Raw genomic sequence first — 22,889 nt, 5'->3', positions numbered from 1 at the left:
TACTGGCCACCAACCCACAAGTCAATCATTATAATAACCTGGGCCATCATTAACTGAGCATTTAGTAAGTGCCAGCACTGGGCTAAGCGCTTCATACCCAGAATAATCCTGAGAGGAATGCACTGTAATCCTCATCTGACAGTTGAGCAAATATTACACAAAGTGAATAATTTGCGTATAAATAATGGAGCTGGGAGGTGACTTCAGTTCTGTGTGACTGGAGCATCTGAGCTCTTAACTACCATGTTTTTCAGCCAACTCACCTAACAAGTCACTCGAAAGGAATGGAGAACTTTTGGGTAGAGAGAGGGAAGAAAGGATATTTTTCCTAGGGGGAAGAAAAACACAGAGCTAGGTATAAAAGATTAACCAGTACCATTTCTCCCAAAGAAACCTTCCCTGATTCTCCTTCCTAAATGAGGGTCTCTTCTAACACACTTTTAGCACCTCTTCCTTCTTTGCAGCACTTGTTACCATTCTGATTAGACAAGCAATAGTGAATGGAGTTATTTAAATGTCTGTCTCTTCATATGGAACCATGAAGAAAGGGAAGGTGCCATGACTGATATCTTACTACTGCCTTACCCCAATGTGTGATACAGTGCCTAGCACATATAGGAGCCCAGTAAGCATTTTTTTAAAAATATGTGAGTTAAGTAATGATAGGCAATGGGGAAAAAAAACATCCTCATGGCACATGACAAGGAGAAATAGGAGAGAGGACAATGGAAAAAGATTAAGAAGTCCCTTGAAGACCAAGGAGAAGAGCTCCGTGGTGCTGTTGCAGGTCACAGGGTGCCACTGTAGGTTCTTGAGCTTATCTGCATAAGAAATATTAATCCGCTTAAGGTAGGAAATAGATCAGCTAAGAGAGAGCCTGATGCTTGAGCCCCAACATTATCAACATTCAAACCAGGACCAGTGCTTGAGGTGATGAGGATCTTGTGAGGGTGGCAGTAAGAATGCAGTAGAAGAGAGAAATCAGAGAAGCATATGGATGCAGCTTCTACCCAGAACATTGCTCATGGAAAGTGAGTAAGCAGTTAGGAACATAAATCTGGGATGGTAGAGAGGACGAGAGAAGATATGACTTTGCCCTGGCTCTATAAATTGTACTTCCTCCCTTTATAGAAGAGCAGATTTTACCAAAACTCAGTTGATGACAAACAAGGGTAGAAAATATATTCCATTATCATTCCATTTGTTCCTAAGTCCTATACATGACCAGCCAGAAGTAAGAAGAATGTCTCCTAAGGTCTTCAGAAGGCTCTGAGTCATTTCCCAATGAACCATTTACTCATTCACATCTTTAAACCTCCAGTTCTAGATCACTGACTTTGGAGCAGAACTGCTCCCAGGGCAAGGCCTCAGCCCACCCTACCCCTTCTTCTCTTGGACGGAATTCGAGAGGGAAGAGTAAGACCTCATGTTAGACTCTTAAGATGCTTGCTTTTCATACAGAAGACCTGGTTTCAAATACCAGCTGTGACACTTACTAGCAGTGAAGCACTGGGCATGTTAGCTAATGATATATAAACTGCTGCTTAGAGGTCCATGAACCAGAACAATGGCTCTGGACTCATGGTTCAGAAACAGAAATCCTCCTTGGGGATTCTCACTCATGGGACAAATAGTCATTGACTACCCGTGCCAGGCACCGCACTGGGTACTGGAAAATGGTGATGAGCAAAACTGGTGAAGACTCTAATCTAGTCTGGACAGACAGATATGAAACAAAAATCATGCAATCAAAAGTAAAATTGCAACTCTGCTAAGTGCTATGAAAGAGAGATTCAGGATAACAGAGAAGCCTATAAAAGGGGGGGTTTGAACTAGTTACAAGGGTCTGAGAACTAAATTAGGAATGGATACAGTTTAGGTGAAAATAGGATAGAAATATACTCCAGGAAGGACAACCATGGGCAAAGCACTTGTTTTAGAAACACAGTAAGTGGGAAGCATGGCCAGGCGGCAGATCAGTCTAAGCAGAGAAAACACAAAGAAAACATGATGGAAAATGAACCCAAAAGATAGCCAGGGTGCAGATCATGACAGACCTTATAGGCCAGGTCTTTGAGCATGTTTTACCCTAAAATCAACGTGAAACTACAAAAGAGGTGTTTGGGGTACGGTGGGATAGGGGAGGACATGGGATCATTGCTGTCCCAAAAATCACTCTGGCTGGCCTGGAAGAGGCTAGAGTAGATGCAGGGCAACCAACTGGGAGGCTTTTGTAGGGGTTCAGGCAACAGATGATGGTACATTCGACCAGGATGGTACTGGGCACAGCAAGAAATAGATTCAATGTTTATGGAGGAAGCAGAATAGCCAGGACTTTCTGATGCATGGATTGGGAAGGGTGTTTCAAGGACAGCCTGGGGCTTCTGGCCTGCAAAACCAGCTAGAGGGGCCATTCACCAAGAAAGGAAAACCTAAAGAAGATCAGGTTTGGGAGCAGATTACGAGTTCTGTTTTTAGACATACTGAATTTGCAGTGGATTTGAAGCATTGAGGAAGAAACGTTAATCAGGTAGCTGTATATGCATATCTGGGGCTCAAAATATACATTTAGACATTATTAGTGTAAAGTGAGTAATTGAATCTGAGGGCAATGACAAGATCACACGAGAAGTGAGATGTAAGGGCCTGTGATTGGGCTTGCAGAACTTAACATTTCCCTGTTCAGCTCTCATGCTTCAAGGGCTCTCCTTTTTAAAATATTAAAATAAAATATTAAAGGCAGTGATGATGGTCAGCTGAACTTATTCAGACTTACTATAAACAGATAATTTACATAATTACATAAGTTACTTACATAAAACATAATTTACATAAAATTACATAATTTACTTACATTTACTTACATAAAACAGATAATTTAACTTACTCTTCCCTATAACATAGAAAATATGCCCAAGCATTCTTGTTTTCACTTTGCAGATGGGGAAATTGAGGCTTAGAAAATATTTTCTTTGCCCAGTGTCACATAGCTGGTACATGGCTGGTTTCAAGTCTAGATATATCTGATTTCAAAAATACTCCTCATGATTTGTCCTTACTTTACCCACCACAGGTGTGACACAGAGGTACAATTAGTACTAAACCTGATGAATACAAGGCAGTGAGTTTAGCCAGTGGAAGGACCCTTGAGGGTAACAGTAAAAGATGCCAACTAAACTCCTACAGCTAATGGTCCAGCCCACATGCTCAGCCTCTGGTGAATGTCAGTGTCTCTGAGATGCCCTGTTTTCTCCCCACGTTAGTCCCTAGGCCAATATGAAGAATGGATGTAATGACTTCACGCCCATGCTGACAACTTACACCAAACCCCACGAGGGCCCCTGTGATGTGGCAGAACAAATTTTGATCCAAAAAGATTAAACATTTACTTCTCTTGGGCACTGAACAAGTTACTTAATTCCTCCCTAACACCATTCTATAGAACAGGAACAGCAATATGCTTACGCCCTGGGTTATTTTGAGGATTAAATGATAAGATATTTGATAAAGTACCCTGAAAACTGACGATGATGAAGAAATCAAACTTGTATGTGGGAAATCTTGCCTCTCTAATGGGTGACTTTTGGCCTCTAAGATCTGTTTCAGGCACCAAACCAGATTAGTGAAGAGGAAATGATTGGGAACAATAGGTAATGAATGGGATCTATGATAAAGGATTTTTTTTAAATTGACATTAACTGACCTTAAAAAGAGGGATGAGAAGAAGTTGATCTAATCAATTATTTCTCCTGCCAGAAAAAAAAATAATAATAGGGTGATGAATGTGAACCAGGCGTAGCGTTTTCAAAAAGACAGGAAGTGCATCCTGGTGGCCCCAGGTATCCCTCATCGTCATTCTCACTCTCATTGCTATCCCTGTGCCTGGTGCTGACAATCATTCCAGGAGTGGTCAGAAGAGTAATATTGGTAGCTAACATTTAATAATTAGTTACTGTGTGCCATCCACACGGGCTAAGTGTTTTACCTGTATTATTTCGTTGAGTCCTTGTGGAGTGAGAGGTATTGAGCCAAGGAAGAATCTATTGGCTTGAAGGAGAGGAAGGTATCAGAATTAGTGAATTCAGGGGATCATGTACAAGTCACCAGGACTATGTGATAAAATAAAGGGGTGTTCTGGCAGAAACTGTAGAATGTCTACATTTAGGGACTCCAAAGAGAGATGGACAGTGTGGGCGTTGGACCAAGTAGAGCTAGTCTTCCAATAAATCCACACTACACATACTTTACTCTGAACCACCACTGATCTTGAATGAGTTATACAGTATTTCGAACCCTCACCCAATGTTACCTGGAATAATAATAATAATAATGGCAGCAACAACAACCCCAGCTCACATATACATTGAGTGCTTAGAATCTCCCAGGCAGTGTGCTGAGTGCTTTTATCCATTAGTTTCATTTCACCCTCTCAACAGCCTAATGAGGTAGGCTTGTATGAATCTGTTCATTTTCAATGTAAAGAAACTGAGGCTCAGCAAAGTTTAGCAATTTGGTCAAGCTCACACAAGGTATAAATGTTAGAGCCTGGATTCATATGCAAGGCTATTTGGGTCTAGCATTCAAGATTTTAATCAGGACACCTATTCACATTCCTCATCCAGCCCAGCAAGTCCTCATTCAGCAGCAGACGCTCCATCATGAGCCCTACGTGTGGGACGCTTCATAAGAAGACATTTTCAGAGGTTCAGATGTAAATGAGTTCTGGGTGCCCAAGGAGTCAAGAAGGGATGGAGTTTGTCACTGAACCAAGAGGGCTGTCCATGATCTTACGTTCTTTGGGCTCAAAGTGTCTCACAAGTGACTTACGTCACTCACCCATCATCTTCCAAAGAACCTTGGTTCTCAGAGGGATTTTTAAACTCAAGAATTAGAAAACCTAGTGAAACCCGGGCCAAGATTATTTCCCATGGGAAACGAAACAGACTCTCTTTATAGGAAAAAGGAGAAAAGATAGATGATACGTGCAAATTCACCAAGGGAAGCAATAAGAAACTCCATACGCTATTCACAGGAATAAAACCGCAAAGCCTGGATTCACAATCTTTCTCCAGATTCAGTGCTTTCAGCCTCAGTTTTCTTATCTAAATAGAGACCAGTTTGGACTGAAAGATTTCTAAGTTGTCTTCCAGCTCTGACAGTCTATGATACTGTGATAAAACGCTTTCTAAGGAAGCTGACAAGCATTTGGAAGATTTAAGAAATGTTGCCTTTGGAGGAGAGCTGAGTAAAATTGCCTCAGTGCCATTCACCATGGCCTTCTCCCACACACCAAAAAAAGCTGAGCTACCCAACTCTTGATTCCAAAGGTTCCTGTACCGGGCTTGATGTCCAAAGTATCCCCCTACCTTTCCTGCAGGTTTGGAACCATGGGTAACATGAAAAGCACTGCTTCTGCCTTCTGAGAGTTGTAAGACTGTATGTTTCCCCCATTCTGACCACCTCCAAGGATATCAGTAGGTGGATGGAGACATGAGGGTTGGGCAGGTGAGATGCTTACTTGGATTTCATGGGGACTCTTATTGTTCTGTCGTTTTTGCCTTTCCAGCATGGATGACATCTTCCAGCAACAGGAGCCCAGTTTCTCTTTGGGAATCATCCACTTTCTGTCCAAATAGTTCAGATGAGGGTGACCCCACTCACAAGCCAGACCTTGGCCCATCTACATACTATGCCTTCTGGCCACTGAGATTGTTTCAGGGACGAACATGTAATCCAAGCCAGGTCAAAGAGAACATACACCCAGACTGTGTTCTAACTACTGGGAAACAGGTGCTTACTTCCTGTTGGAGCTGCTAAGATACAAACCTGGAAGTAGGGGTTGACAGCTTTTCTACTCCTTCAGGAAACTTGCCCGAGAAAGACACCAACACAAAAGAAGGAAGATCCTGCCCTCAGAGAAAAGCAGATGACTGATAACAATACATGAACACCTAGATCGCACCAGGCCTGAAGTTCCGCTCCACCCCCTTGTCTTCTCATTATGTTGGCCATCAAATTTTCTTTTTGCTTTGATGAGCTCAAGTGCATTCCTTTCATGTGTAATCCAAAAAGTTGAATAATACATATTTTAGTCAGAAAACAAGTCTTTATTAATTTCTATTAACTAGGTATTGTAGGTATAAGCAGAAGCAATATATGTTATAGTCATTTTCCTTGAGTAACTGATGCTATTGGTATTTTGAGGTTTCTTCAGGTAGTGATATTTTATGATTATTGGTCAAGGGAGTGATCCAGTCCACTCCACAGATAATCACACCATTCCCGGTCTTTCCTTCACTGCCACCTGGGCTTATCTCACCTAGGCCTTCAGTCTCTGCCCAGGGTCTCATGCCATGCCCAGCCAATCCTCAGGCTCAGAGAAGATAAGAATCTTTCCCCAAAGCATACAACTAATAAACTGCCCATGCCAGACGTCAGGGAGACAGCCTTAATTCTCTTTCCCTTGCCCCACTTCTTAATTTATCTTGAAACTTTCCATCTCTCCATTTCCATTTGACCATCTTAGGCCAGGCCACTATCATCTCTTACCTGGACCACTGTGACAGCCTCCCTTATTTCAGTTCTATTCCCCTTAAATTGTCTCATAGAATGAACTTCCTAAAATGCAATCATCGCTGCCTTAAACTTGCCTTGGTTTCCCAACTATACTTAGAATAAAGTCCAAGCTCCCTTGCTCGCCCTAAAGACCCCAGATGATGTGACCTGCTTCCTTTCCACGCTCACATCCCATCACTCTCCCCACCACCACCTCTGCTCTTCGGACTCCATGTCCCCTGATTTTCCTCCAGTTTTTCAAATGTACCAAGCCATTTCCAACCTCAGAGCCTTTGCATGTGCTCTAGTGCTCTCACTCCAGTCCTCACCTGGCTGGTTTCTTCTTTTCCTTTGAGACTCAAGTGTCATTTCCTCAAGAAAGCTGTGACCCTCACCACCACCACCACCAATTTCGTCTTATTCCCACAACCTTGGCCTTTTATTTCACTGTCCCTATCACAGTTTCAAGTTACCATGTTTATTTATTTACTTTTTTATAGTAGTCAACCCAACTAAAATATAAGCTCCAGGAAAGCTTAGACTTGATCTGTTTTATATATTCTCAGCATCTAGTAAGATGCCAGGCTTATGGAAGATGTTCAATAAATATGCGTTGGATGAATGGATGGATAACAGTGGAGATGCTGGGATTCTCACTCAGGTCTGTCTAGGTTTCAGAAGAATAAATATCACCTGTGAGAAGATTCCCCAACTTAAGAGTCAGCAGTTCTTTTCTTAGTTGTGTTATATGAGAAACATCACCTCACTTGTTTCACTGTGTAAAATGGGATTACTGTACTGTACTATGAAGCTGAATTAGAAAATTGGTGTCCCACAACTGAAACATCCAGAGAGAAAATAAAAAGCTCCATGACATTTACCAGGCATTATTACTTATTACATGTAGATGTAGGGAAGCCCCGGCCAGTTGCAATCCTCAACAAACTTTGACTGAAATGCAAACAAAATGGACTTTCTAACCTTTAGTTTTTAATAAAAAAAATTGAAGAAAGGTGATGAATGTTAAGGCAATCACAGAAGAAGATATATTACCTTCTATTGTTTTCTGCTCAGATCTATAGCTATTTCAGAAAGAGAGACTTGGTTACAAGGTAAATTTCATTTGTTTTGGATAAAGAACAATGCGACATTTTTGACAATGTACTGTAAAATGTGCCACATTTTTTAAACAAAGTGAGATATCATAAAATTGAAATATAAAATTTCAGGGAAAGGCTATGGTCAGAAAAGAGTTCATAGTTCTTTTTGGACTACCCATAATAATTAGGAAAACAATCTCCATACCCTTGAATGCTCATATAAGTTAAATAATGAAAAGTGTAATTAAATAACTATTTTGTGGCTTATTTAACATCTTCCCCTCACTGGACTATCAGCTCCGTGAAGGCAGGGACTGTGTCTGTCTATGACTCCAGGAGCCGGAAGAGACATGACCAGCCTCAAGCAGAGATACAAAGTCTAGGAAAGAACAGCAACTCACACCCCTATCCTCTACCATAGCAATTAAAAGATGGAGTCTAAAGCCAGACAACCTGGGTTCATATCCCATGATCGCTATTTACCAACTCTATGAGCTTGAGAACAACTTTAATTTCTTCATCAGTAAAGCAGGGATAAATAGTAGTGGCTTCATCATACTTATGTCATGATGATCCCATGCCTAGCATATAATAAGCACTCAGTAAATGTTTGCAGGCACCATCATTGCCACCCTCACCAGATCATAGCTTCCTCCTCTTCCTCCCTCTCACAGCCAACCCTGAAACTCCCTCTACTTCATTCTCAGCTGCACAAGAGCTTCAGCAGCCAGAGCATTCATGCTTCTGACGTAAATCAAAGGCAGATGATCTCCTTTCACTGGCTCCTCTCGGTAAATCAGCACAGCTCCCTGAACAGAGACAAATTTACATTCCAAATGTGTTCCCCAGTCTCCCTCTAACTGGTGAAAGATGACTTCTCAAACCAGAGTTTGGAGCAGGAAGGAACTTGGAGAGACGTCCCGGTCCGGCCCCCTTAATTTACAGTTAGGGAAACTGAGGCCCAAAGAGGAAAAGAGAATTTCCCAGTTAGGAACTGAGAATTGCCACTTGCAGGCAGAGATAAGACTAACACCCAGAAATTCTAACTCCCAATCCCAACCCAGTGTAGTTCTTACTCAGTGGTGTAACAAGGGCCAGAAAGTGGGAGCAATCGGTCCCAGGCATGGGCAGTAAGGACGTGCACTGTCTGTAGAGAATTTAAAACAATAATTTTTAAAGTGACCAGAAATCAGTTCACTTCTTATCATTGTCATGTGCTTCAAACTCTGAACAATGCCAGTGATAAAATACACATCTCCCCCCCAAAAAAAATTTGGATTGTCTAAGTTATAAACAATGCTGAGGTCATTGCCAAATTTTGATAATATATAAGTAATTTGAAACACATGGGCTCAGCTTTCCACACTAATTTCATGAGTAATAAGTCTGTGACAATTTGAAATCACTTGAGCTGGCTACAGCCACAGACTCTGTCTCTAACCCCTATTGTACTATATTCCTGTGTTTAAGCAGTAGATTTGAAATACACAATGAATGAAAAGAAGGAAAAACAGAACTTCAGATCATTCAGTTTTGTCATCCTAGGTAACCACTTGAAGTTTTTATTAGAGTTTAAAATTTAAAATAGTGAAAAATGCAAAGTGCAGTATCTCTGTTTGGTAACTGAAAAGTATAGTTGAGGTGTGAAATATTTTACCGAGTTTGAGTAATACCATTAAAAATAAAACTCTTCTGTTTAGTGTGTCAGTTGTTTTAAAACGAAAGATTGAGCCAAGAAAACAATGATTATTCCTGATCATTACATAGTTACTACTGAAAGTAATTCTGTTGTCTAACGGTGGAGGAGGCTTTAAGTGATCTTCTCCAAAGGTCAAATGTGCTCAGGACACCACGGTTATTTTTTTTAACATGGTGAAGGTTGGGGACACCCTCTTATCCACTCGTGATATTCATTCCACTTGGAGCAGCTTTCATTATTGTAAAATCCCTTTCCTCACTCCTTTTTCCCCATCCCAATCCCCACCTCCAGCAGGAGGAGTGGTTTATCTGAATAGCAATTTGAGGGAAAGGTATAGGAACCTCTAACTTTCCTCTCTCCCTTGTTGAGAGCCAGGTGACCTGCAGGGAGCTCATCCCCATCCTCTGGACAGTGAATCATACAGGAGTGGGTTCCCCTAAGATGTGGGAGAGTGCTGGCCAGGATGGGGGAGTCAGGCTCTGTAATTCTGTGCACAAGCCACATCGTCCAATGTCAGCTCTCCAGTTATAAAGGTGGTGTTTTGGCTTTCCATCTGATTGACTCCTTTGTCTTATTTCATTACTGATGCAGAACACACAGGGAAAAGGACCACTACTTGTTGGACCCCCTTGGATATACCCCAATAATCATGATGATGGTAATGACGCTAACAATAGCAATGTTTTTAAGCTACCTTGTTTTGAATATTTGCTGTGTCAAGTACTGTGATGAATTTAAACCAACTGTCTTACTGAATCTTCCTGACACACCTATGAGGCAGGTTCTGTTGTTATCTCTACATCACAGATGAGAAAGCTGAGGTGTAGCGAATAATAAACATGCCCATTATCACAGAAGTAGCAAATGACGGCAGAGGACGTGAACCTGGGTCGACGATTCAGGACCCAAACACTTACCCACTATGCTACTTTGCTTAATGGTGGGAGAAAATCCATTTATGGACCCTATTTATTAGATTTAAACTCAGAACTAACGCACTCTTCTCAGGATTACTTGGGCCTCCAGCTCTCGAGGATGGAAAGATGGTTCCTGTTCTCTCACCTCTGTTCTGCTGATTTGCTCTCCCTCACCTCTCCCCAAGTAAGAAGTCCAGGAGATTTAATTTGGAGATGGGATTTATGCTGTGAACACGTAGCACAGCAGCCTAGTCGTGCCCAGCTCTGTGCCCCACCTTGGCCAGTCATCTCATCTTGAAGTCTTGCCTTCCAACTTGGCTGGGCACCTCCCTGCCCAAGGACTGCCAGCTATATTGTCTTCAGGCTGAGAGGGGCAGGAAAGCTTGCACTGCTACAAGGTGACAAATGCAACTCCTGCCAAGCTGTCTTGGCAGTGCCAGCTACCACTTCTGTGGTGCAATTTCAGGAGCACTGGAATATCCCGACTGGTACCCAAAACATACTTCTCCTCCCACCCCCAACTGGGCCTATCACGGGGCCTGAACCGCCACCATTAAATAAATGTATCCCTTTGACTTAAAGCATAATCTCCCATTAAAAAGCAAAACATTCATGAAAAGTAACACACTTAACCTTAGTTTCTTCGTGTAGAGTGGGGGGTATGCAAAACACCCGCTTCAAAGAGTTGATGGAAGAACTAAAAGAGATAATATGTGTAGTAGACTTATCAGAGTGTCTAGTATAAAACACACACCCAATAAATACTAGCAGTTACCACATCACCATCACCACCACTAAATCTGAATGTGTTCATCTGTATGATTTCTTTGTTCAAAGGTTTAGTAATGGAACCTAGGACTGATCCCAAGAGGCAGTCAGTATAGCTGGGAATCAGGAGACTTGAATTCTGGCTCTGACTTGGCAGTTAACTCCCTGTGTTTGGGAAATAACCACTGATACTTTCTGGGATTTTTTTGTCTTCATTATTCTCATCATAATTATAAAAATACCTGTTATTTTTACAGCACATTTTGATTCACAAGCTTATTGGTATTCTCTATCTCATTTAAGCTTTCCAGTGAATCTAGAGTTTGGCAGGGGCAAATGTGGAATTTGAGGCTCCAGATGTGTATGTGACTTCCCCAAGGTCATAGAGCTAGCTATCAGAACCTCTCTGACTTCCAGAAGACATTGCCCAGTCTCTGGTCCCAAGAGTGGTTTGCCAGTATTAAAGTTAGAGAATGTCAGAGACAAAAGAGCCTTCCGATGTAGTCTAGTTCAGTGATGGCTAGTACCTAGCCCACAGGACCCAATTCCCCATCCCACACCCATGGCAGAAGTCACTAATTGATCATGACAAGTCCATTAATACTTCTCAACATGGTGCTCCAAGAAAATTTTAACTCAAAGCTATGCATGAAACAAACACATTGTTTTCACCCATCTAGACCAGAAGTTGGCAAACTACAGCCTGTACGTACGTGGCCAACTTGTGAGTCCCTACCATCTCCTAGTCTGTGCTTCTCAAACTTTAACATGCCTAGGAATCACCTTGGCATCTTTTTAAAATGTGCATTCTCAGTCAGTAGGTCCAGACTGGGGCCCAAGATGCCGCATTTCTACCAAGCTCCCAGGTGTTGCCACTGCTGTCGGTCCAGGGACCACACCTTGGGGGATAAGTTCCTAGGTGACGCGATGGAGATGCCTCACCTCTGAATGTGCAAGCCTCAGACTGCAGCCTGCCTCTCAGGAACAAGGATCCTGTCCCAAGGCTGCCATCAATGTTACCAAATAGTGCATTTCCTGGAACATACACATGTTAGAGAGGAGAACAGGAGAGGGCACACAGTGTGACATTGTTCTCCCAGTCCTCCAGCAATACCCCCTGACACACACACACACCTATTCATGTACACACTCAGCATTTCTGAGGGCTCTTGGGGCATTTGTGTGGTGCAGCGGATAGCACACTACCCTGAGAAGCCCAAGACCTGGGTTCTAGCCTTGCCTCTGTAACTTTCACTCTGTGATCTTGGTCAAACCACTCCAGGTTGTCTCCATCCTCTTAAAGGACCCTACTGAGAAGTGAGCACAGTCCAAACACCAAATCACTACCTGGCCCCGAGATTAGCTTTCTTCCCTGGGTGGTTTGGGTACACAAAGTTAGAAGGTGTGGCCTTGAGCACTTACTGATTCCCCACCAGGTTTATGCTGGGAAATGACAGATGAGCAGTAAGATGCCCAGGATGTCAGTGCTCAGAGGACCTCAGCACCCAGCCAGCCCAACCTCTACGGAACATCTTGTTCCTCCTGGTTTGTTTGTTCATCTTGTTTAAAACAAACAAAGAAACCCAAACACCTTTGCCCTGAAGCTTCAAGCAGTGCTTAGCAATTAAAAGATACTTAGAAACTGCAACGAATCTTACAAACCATAGCAGCATTTTAATGACCCTGAAGTAAAATCTGGTTTAGGAAGAAACAGAAAGTGTTTCCCCTTCTAACCTGACAGCATCCTCACCCTGATGGCACTGTCCTTGCTGTGAAGGGAGATGAATTAAGGCTGGAGCAGGCAGAGCTGGCTGGAAGTCAGGAGACATGGGCTCCCATCCAGCTCTGGCAGCCTCGGGCAAGTCACTTTCTAAACCTAATTGTCAGTTTTCTCACCCGTCAAATGGGGATAATAATAATAGCAAACATGAACTGAGTACTTAGTATATGCCAGGCACTATTACTTGTATTATGTTATTTAATCCTCACCAAACCCCCAAGCTATATGTATTATTATACCTACTTTACAGTGAGAAAACCAAAAGTTGGAGAGATTTAATACCATGGCAAGGTCCCCATAACAACTTGGTCCTCTCGACTCCAAACTTTTGCTCAGATCTCCTGCACTGGATCAACTCTTCTTGCCCTGTGCCCCTCACATTTCTATGAGATTCAAATAAGAAGACAGATATGAAATAGCACTTCGCATTCCTAAGTGTTGCACGTATATTGCTGTGGTTGTTAAGCTAAAGCAGTGACTGCCAAGTGGATAAATCTCTGGCACCAGAATAGGTGGGAAAATGCAGTGAGGAATCAGGGTTCTTCTCAGGGAGTCTTGGACATAACCCATTTTTGATTCCACTTCTCTGTAAGCTGATTGTGATACCCATCTCATTTCTTCCAGAGACTCCATCATTCAAGACTACTCCACGTGTCTAATTAACCCCCTCGCTTTAGAAATTCCCTGGGGTCACTCAGGACTCACCTCCCTCCACATTTTCACCTTCAGTTTCGGTTCTTCTTCTCACAGGTGAATAGTGAGAAGTGAAGAGGAGGGGGAGTTGGAGTTTCCCCTTTGCAAAGCAAGCTGCCTTTTAACTCAATTCTCCTGTCACCCATTCTCTCATTATACTTATGGATTTGGGCAGCCTCTTACCATGCTTACACAATCTTCTGATTAAATTCTGCCAGCCAGCCAGCTCCAGTTTCAGAAAGTGAATGAATAAATAAACTGCTGCACTAAACCAAAGAAATCTGAGACATTTCAGGACCACATTAAAAGAAGTATAGAGGTCTGAATAAGGAAGGAGAGAGGAATGGCTTTATTCTAGTTAGACTGCATATCAGAAATAAACACTGATAAAGGTAGGCTGTGCCTAGGACTTAGAAGTGGAGCAGGCAATTAAGTGTGGCGCACTGGGCAAGTCCCTTTCCTTCTCTGAGACTCTCTTTCCTTAGCCATTTCAAACAGCTCTATCCCCTTCTATTTCAAGTGGCATAATCACATTAACTAGCAGTTGTTAAGCACTTACTACGTGCCAGGCACTTTGCCAAGTACTTTAACAGTTAACAAGTCACTCACAGATTCGTTGAAAGAACTGAAGATGTTTAGCCCAAGGAAAGGCATCTGGGGAAGGAAAAGTAAACTGAATTTAAATATTTGTTATAATTTGAAAGGAATACAAAGTTTATTGTGTGTTCCTGTGGGCTTTTGAGTTGAAAGAACACAGTGTTTCCTGTCAGATTTCAGGGAAGGTACTGAATCCACCAATGCCTCACTCTTTGATGTTGGAAGATTTACTAAGCATCTCAGTCTCAGTTTCCTGGGCTGCAAAATGGGGATAATGCCACCTACTTCATACATTACAGGGAGGGTTAAATAATGTAGGTAAATGGTATTAAGTACATAACACACACTAAGGGTTCAATAAATGTTTGTTCCCCTTTATCACAGAGAATTAGAAATAAAGGACAATTACTTTGTACCATGGCCTTGACCTAAGAGAGACCCGGGTAGCCCAGGGATATCATCCCATTACTTGAGTGCAACATTCACCTGGCTAGAATCATTGCATAGCCACATGCATCTATGCCAAGATAAATTTCGGACATGCTTCAAACTTAATTATCAGAATTCTCTAACCTAGCAGGGTGGGAAGAAAATCCATTCATTCTATCAAAGTAAATGATAGAATCTTCTTGTCCCTTATGCCCTGATGTTTCTTGAGCTAGGAGTAAGCAGATGAATTTATAGCCCGTAAGTCCCTGAAGGCAGAGATCACGTCCATTTCATTTACCCCAGGAATACCAGCACTGGACAGAGTGCAGGGTGCATTACAGGTGCTCCATAGAAAAGTCCCTCGATGACTGATTGACAGTACCATTTCTCTGTTACTTGTTTTACTTTTTACTTGGATGTACTTTCTCCCCACCCCTTTAGCCTCTCCCCAAAGCACTCTTCCAGAGTAGGGGATGACATATTCATCCAATTTCCTTTATTTTATACATGCTAACGCTTCCAAATTTATATCTCCAGCCTAGCTCTCACCCATGAGCTCTAGATTCATACAGGTGTTGAATCCAAATAAATAAATAAAGGGACTTTGAATATGCCTCCAAAAGAACTCTTAATCCACCCTCAAATAAATAAATCATGAATAAAAGCCAGCCCTCCCTTCAATCTTCCTCATCTTGGATAATGGTACCACTGTCTCTCCAGTTGTTTAGGTAAAAAACCTAAGAGTTGTCCTTGCTTCTACATCATCAATCTACAATCAGTTCATCAGAAAATCCTACCAGCTCTTCCAAAATATATCCCAAACCTGTCCATTTCTTGGCAGTTTCCCCTGAAGCATCGTAGAATAAGCTACTATCGTCATCTCACTCCTTCATTACTTCAATAGCCACTAAGGGATGTCCCAGCTTCCTCCCACTCTCCCCTACAGTCCACTTGTCATACAACAACCAAACAATCTTTGTAAAATACATCACTTCACTCCCCTGCTCAAAATCCTCTCATTCATCCAACAGTCAGCATTCATGGTGTCCTGTCTGAGCTGTTAGGAATATACAGTAATAGTGAACAAACTGAACAGACATGCCCGCCCTTGGGAGCTCACATCCTAGTTAGGGAGGCAGAAAATATACAAATCATGGGGAGGGCTGGGGGTGAAATTTTCATATGGACAGCTGGGAACAGCCTCAAGGGGAAGGTAGCATCTGAGCAAAGAACTGGGCAAGTGACAGAGTAAGCCATGTGGACATCTGGAGAAAGCTTTCCAGATGGAGGCAACACGTCTGGAAGCAGGAGCAGGCCTGGCATGTTCCAGAAGCAGGAAGGAGAAGCCAACATGGCTGGAGCAGAGTGAGCAGGAAGAGAGCAGTGGGAGGGGAGCTCAGGAAGGGAACGGGAGGCCCAGTCATATAGGACCATGTAGGCCATGCTGAGGACTCTGACCTTTTCCCTGAGTGAGGTGGGGAGACCTTGGAGGATACTGATTAAGAGCAATATGACCTAATTTACATTTTTAAAGTACACTCTGGTTGCTATGTTGAGAATACAGTGAAGAAGGGTAAAGCGGGAAGATCAGGTAAGAGGTTAGTGAAAGAGATGGATGAAGGGGCTTGAACTAAGGGGAAGTAATGTGTGTAGTGCTGAGGAGTCAGATCCTAGATAGAATGTGAAGGCAGAACCAACAGAGTTTGCTAACAGAGTGCATGTCTGGGGATTGAGACATCAAGGATATCCAAGAAACTGGACAAGTGGATTCACCCTTCCCAGACACAGGGAAGGTGGTGGGGTGAAGCCGACTGTGGGACAGTAGGAGATGATCAGGAATTCAGACTTGCATGTTAAGTTTAAGTTTCCTTTTAGACATTGAAGTGGAGGCATTGAGTAGTCAATTGTATATACAAGTCTGTAACGCAGGAGACAGGTCTGCTCTGCAGCTATAAAATCAGGGATAAAAAGATAATATGGATGGTACTTAAAGTTAGGGAACTGGATGAGACCTCCTGGGGGGAGAGCCAGGATAGGAAAAGGAGAGAGAGGTCCACAGACTGGGCCCTGAGATACTCTGTAGTTAAAAGATGTAAAGGAAAAAGAGAAACCAATCAGATATAAAATGGGTCACTTACCATGGAGCTAGAAAAAAATGGAAACACCTTGTCTAGAGGCCTTAGGTGATCTAACCCTGTCTTTCTCTCCGACTTTATACCCTGCCTTCCCCCCTACTCACTATGCCACACTGGACATCATTTTGTCACTAAAACAAGTAGAACTTATTCTTCCTTCAAAGCTTTGGACTTGGGACTTCCCTGGCGGCACAGTGGTTAAAAATCTGTCTGCCACTGCAGGGGACACAGGTTTGAGCCCTGGTCCGGGAAGATCCCACATGCCGTGGAGCAACTAAGCCCATGCACCACAACTACTGAACCTGTGCTCTGGAGACCGCGAGCCACAACTACTGAGCCCACATGCTGCAACTACTGAAGGCCACGCACCTAGAGCCCGTGCTCCACAACAAGAGAAGCCACCACAATGAGAAGCCTGCACACTACAACAAAGAGTAGGCCCCACTCACCACAACTAGAGAAAGCTTGTGTGCAGGAATGAAGACCCAACTCAGCCAAAAATAAATTAATTAATTAAAAAAAAAAAAAAGCTTTGGACTTGTCTGGGAAGACCTTCTTCCAGGCTTTCTGGCTGACTTCTTCTTGTCACTTAATTCTCAGAGCTCTTATGTTGCTTCCATGAAGAGGCATTCCCTCTCCTACTACCTATTCAGTCCACGTAATCTTTTATCTTGGTTTGCTTTTCTTTCTTTCTCTCCTTCTTTCTTTCTCTCCTTCTCTTTCTCCTTCTCCCTCCCTTCTTTCCTTCCTCTCTCCCTGCTTTCCCTCCCTCCTCCTCCTTCCCTTTCTATCTATCCATCCGTCTATCTCTCTCTCTATCTACCTACCTATCTATGACCTATCCATATTTTTATTCTGTAGCATTTATCACTACCTTAAATGTTCTTATTTCTTTACATTTCTACTGTCTATTCCACCCCCCCACCCAACTCTGGCCAGGTAAACTCCATGAGGGTAAAGACTGGGTTCCCCCCCTCACCATAGATGTATCCCCTTCATCCATATTGACACACACCATCCAGTAAGGGCACAACATAAATTTATGGGGTGAATATTAACCAAGATCCAGAAAGGCACAGTAAGCTTCCCAATCTCACCCAGAGAGCTAGTGACATAAAAAAGGTTAGAGCAGAGATTTCTGAACCCTAAACTAAAGGCTGGTTGTTTTCTGTCCCAGCTATTGTAGGAAGAGGAAAGGATAGCCTGAATAAAACCATACACACTCATTTTTTAAATGTAACCTTCCTTGTACCCTGCATCTGTGGAATACCTGATTAAACAATGAATCACCCCAAAATTGAGGCGGTGGACTTGGGGAGCAACTGTAGACGTGGGGTTTGCTGTATGAGACTGACTACTTTCTGATTTATATGGTTATCTTTGTTGAGTTATTAGCGCTTGTTATCACTGGTAGATTTGTTTATTGGTTTGGTTGCTCTATTCTTTTTTTCTTTTTTCTTTTTAATTTTATTTTTTTATTTTAATAATATTTTTTTAATTTTTTTTTCTCCCTTTTCTTCTGAGCCATGTGGCTGACAGGGTCTTGGTGCTCCAGTCAGGTGTCAGGCCTGAGCCTCTGAAGTGAGAGAGCCAAGTTCAGGACATTGGATCACCAGAGAACTCCTGGCCCCACGTAATATCAATTGGCGGGAGCACTCCCAGAGATCTCTGTCTCAACACTAAGACCCAGCTCCACTCAATGGCCAGCAAGCTCCACTGCTTGACATTCCATGACAAATAACTAGCAAGACGGGAACACAACCACACCCATTAGCAGAGAGGCTGCCTAAAAGCATACAAAGTTCACAGACACCCCAAAACACACTACTGGATGAGGTCTTGCCCACCAGAAATACAAGATCCAGCCTCATCAACTAGAACATAGGTACCAGTCCCCTCCATAAGGAAGCCTACACAACCCACTAAACAAATCTTACCCACTAGGGGCACACACCAAAAACAACAGGAACTACGAACCTGCAGCCTGCGAAAAGGAGACCCCAACACAGTAACTTAAGCAAAATGAGAAGACAGAGAAATATGCAGCAGATGAAGGAACAAGGTAAAAACCCACCACGTCAAACAAATGAAGAGGAAATAGGCAGTCTACCTGAAAAAGAATTCACAGTAATGATAGTAAAGATAATCCAAACGTGGAAATAGAATGGAGAAAATACAAGAACCGTTTAACAAGGACCTAGAAGGACGAAAGGGCAAACAAACAATCATGAAAAACACAATAAGTGAAATTAAAAATTCTCAGAAGGAATCAGTAGCAGAATAACTGAGGCAGAAGAACGGATAAGTGTGCAGGAAGATAAAATAGTGGAAATAACTACCGCAGAGAAGAATAAAGAAAAAAAGAATGAAAAGAGTTGAGGACAGTCTCAAGACCTCTGGGACAACATTAAATGCAACAACATTCGAATTATAGGGGTCCCAGAAGAAGAAGAGAAAAAGAAAGGGACTGAGAAAATATTTGAAGAGATTATAGTTGAAAACTTCCCTAATATGGGAAAGGAAATAGTCAATCAAGTCCAGGAAGCACAGAGAGTCCCATACAGGATAAATCCAAGGAGAAACATGCCAAGACACATATTAATCAAACTATCAAAAATTAAATACAAAGAAAAAATATTAAAAGCAGCAAAGGAAAAGCAACAAATAACATACAAGGGAATCCCTATAAGGTTAAGAGCTGATCTTCCGGCAGAAATTCGTTAAGCGAGAAGGGAGTGGCAGGACATATTTAAAGTGATGAAAGGGAAAAACCTACAACCACTATTACTCTACCCAGCAAGGATCTCATTCAGATTCAATGGAGAAATTAAAATGTTTACAGACAAGCAAAAGCTAAGAGAATTCAGCACAACCAACCCAGCTTTACAACAAATACTAAAGGAACTTCTCTAGGCAAGAAACACAATAGAAGGAAAAGACTTACAATAACAAACCAAAACAATTGAGAAAATGGTAATAGGAACATACATATCAATAATTACCCTAAACGTGAATGGATTCAATGCTCCAACCAAGAGACACAGGCTTGCTGAATGGATACAAAAACAAGACCCATATATATGCTGTCTACAAGAGACCCACTTCAGACCCAGGGACACATTCAGACTGAAAGTGAGGGGATGGAAAAAGATATTCCATGCAAATGGAAATCAAAAGAAAGCTGGAGTAGCAATACTCATATCAGATAAAATAGACTTTAAAGTAAAGAATGTTACAAGTGACAAGGAAGGACACTACATAATGATCAGGGGATCAATCCAAGAAGAAGATATAACAATTATAGATATATATGCACCCAACATAGGAGCACCTCAATACATAAGGCAACTACTAACAGCTATAAAAGAGGAAATCGACAGTAACACAATAATAGTGGGGGACTTTAACACTCACTTACACCAATGGACAGATCATCCAAAATGAAAATAAATAAGGAAACAGAAGCTTTAAATGACACAATAGACTAGATAGATTTAATTGATATTTATAGGACATTCCATCCAGAAACAGCAGATTACACTTTCTTCTCAAGTGCGCACAGAACATTCTCCAGGATAGATCACATCTTGGGTCACAAATCAAGCCTCAGTAAATTTAGGAAAATTGAAATCATATCAAGCAACTTTTCTGACCACAATGCTAGAGATTAGAAATGAATTACAGGGAAAAAATGTAGAAAACACAAACACATGGAGGCTAAACAATACGTTACTAAATAACCAAGAGATCACTGAAGAAATCAAAGAGGATATCAAAAAATACCTAGAGACAAATGACAAAGAAAACACGACGATCCAAAACCTATGGGATGCAGCAAAAGCAGTTCTAAGAGGGAAGTTTATAGCTATACAAGCCTACCTCAAGAAACAAGAAAAATCTCAAATAAACAATCTAACCTTACACCTAAAGGAACTAGAGAAAGAAGAACAAACAAAACCCAAAGTTAGCAGAAGGAAAGAAATCATAAAGATCAGAGCAGAAATAAATGAAATAGAAACAAAGAAAACAATAACAAAGATCAATAAAACTAAAAGCTGGTTCTTTGAGTAGATAAATAATTGATAAACCATTAGCCAGACTCATCAAGAAAAAGAGGGAGAGGACTCAAATCAATAAAACTAGAAATGAAAAAGGAGAAGTTACAACAGACACTGCAGAAATACAAAGCATCCTGAGAGACTACTACAAGCAACTCTATGCCAATAAAATGGACGACCTGGAAGAAATGGACAAATTCTTAGAAAGGTATAACCTTCCAAGACTGAACCAGGAAGAAATAGAAAATATGAACAGACCAATCTCAACTAATGAAATTGAAACTGTGATTAAAAATCTTCCAACAACAAAAGTCCAGGACCAGATGGCTTCACAGGTGAATTCTATCAAACATTTAGAGAAGAGCTAACACCCATCCTTCTCCAACTCTTCCAAAAAATTGCAGAGGAAGGAACACTCCCAAACTCATTCTATGAGGCCACCATCACCCTAATACCAAAACCAGACAAAGATACTACAAAAAGAGAAAATTACAGACCAATATCACTGATGAATATAGACGCAAAAATCCTCAACAAAATACTAGCAAACAGAATCCAACAACATATTAAAAGGATCATGCACCATGACCAAGTGGGATTTATCCCAGGGATGCAAGGATTCTTCAATATATCCCAACCAATCAATGTGATACACCATATTAACAAATTAAAGAATAAAAACCATATGATCATCTCAATAGATGCAGAAAAAGCTTTGGACAAAATTCAACACCCATTTATGATAAACACTCTCCAGAAAGGGGGCATAGAGGGAACCTACCTCAACATAATAAACACCATATACGACATACCCACAGCAAACCTTATTCTCAATGGTGAAAAACTGAAAGCATTTCCTCTAAGATCAGGAACAAGACAAGGATGTCCGCTCTTGACACTATTATTCAACATAGGTTTTGAAGGCCTAGCCACAGCAATCAGAGAAGGAAAAGAAATAAAAGGAATAAAAATTAGAAAAGAAGAAGTAAAACTGTCACTGTTTGCAGATGATATGATACCATACATAGAGAATCCTAAAGATGCCACCAAAACTACTAGAGCTAATCAATGAATTTGGTAAAGTTGCAGGATACAGAATTAATGCACAGAAATCTCTTGCATTACTATACACTAATGATAAAACATCTGAAAGAGAAATTAAGGAAACACTCCCATTTCCCATTGCAACAAAAAGAATAAAATAACTAGGAATAAACCTACCTAGGGAGACAAAAGACCTGTATGCAGAAAACAATAAGACACTGATGAAAGAAATTAAAGATGATACCAACAGATGGAGAGATATACCATGTTCTTGGATTGGAAGAATCAATATTGTGAAAATGACTATACTACCCAAAGCAATCTACAGATTCAATGCAATCCCTATCAAATTACCAATGGCATTTTTTACGGAACTAGAACAAATCATCTTAAAATTTGTATGGAGACACAAAAGACCCCGAATAGCCAAAGCAGTCTTGAGGGAAAAAAATGGAGCTGGAGGAATCACACTCCCTGACTTCAGACTATACTATAAAGCTACAGTAATCAAGAAAATATGGTACTGGCACAAAAACAGAAATATAAATCAATGGAACAAGATAGAAAGCCCAGAGATAAACCCACACACCTATGGTCAACTAATCTATGACAAAGGATATACAATGGAGAAAAGACAGTCTCTTCAATAAGTGATGCTGGGGAAACTGGACAGCTACATGTAAAAGAATGAAATTAGAACACTCCCTAACACCATACACAGAAATAAACTCAAAATAGATTAAAGACCTAAATGTAAGGCCTGACACTATAAAACTCTTAGAGGAAAACATAGGAAGAACACTCTATTACATTAATCACAGCAAGATCCTTTTGACCCACCTCCTAGAGAAATGGAAATAAAAACAAAAATAAACAAATGGGACCTAATGAAATTTAAAAGCTTTTGCACAGCAAAGGAAAACATAAACAAGATGAAAAGACAACCCTCAGGATGGGAGAAAATATTTGCAAACGAAGCAACTGACAAAGGATTCATCTCTAAAATATACAAGCAGCTCATGCAGCTCAATATCAAAAAAAACAAACAACCCAATCCAAAAATGGGCGGAGGACCTAAATAGACATTTCTCCAAAGATATACAGATTGCCAACC

This window comes from Eschrichtius robustus, chromosome 2 (genome assembly GCF_028021215.1).
Source record: "Eschrichtius robustus isolate mEscRob2 chromosome 2, mEscRob2.pri, whole genome shotgun sequence".
Lineage (NCBI taxonomy): Eukaryota > Metazoa > Chordata > Mammalia > Artiodactyla > Eschrichtiidae > Eschrichtius > Eschrichtius robustus.
Note: the sequence above shows the minus strand (reverse complement) of the source record.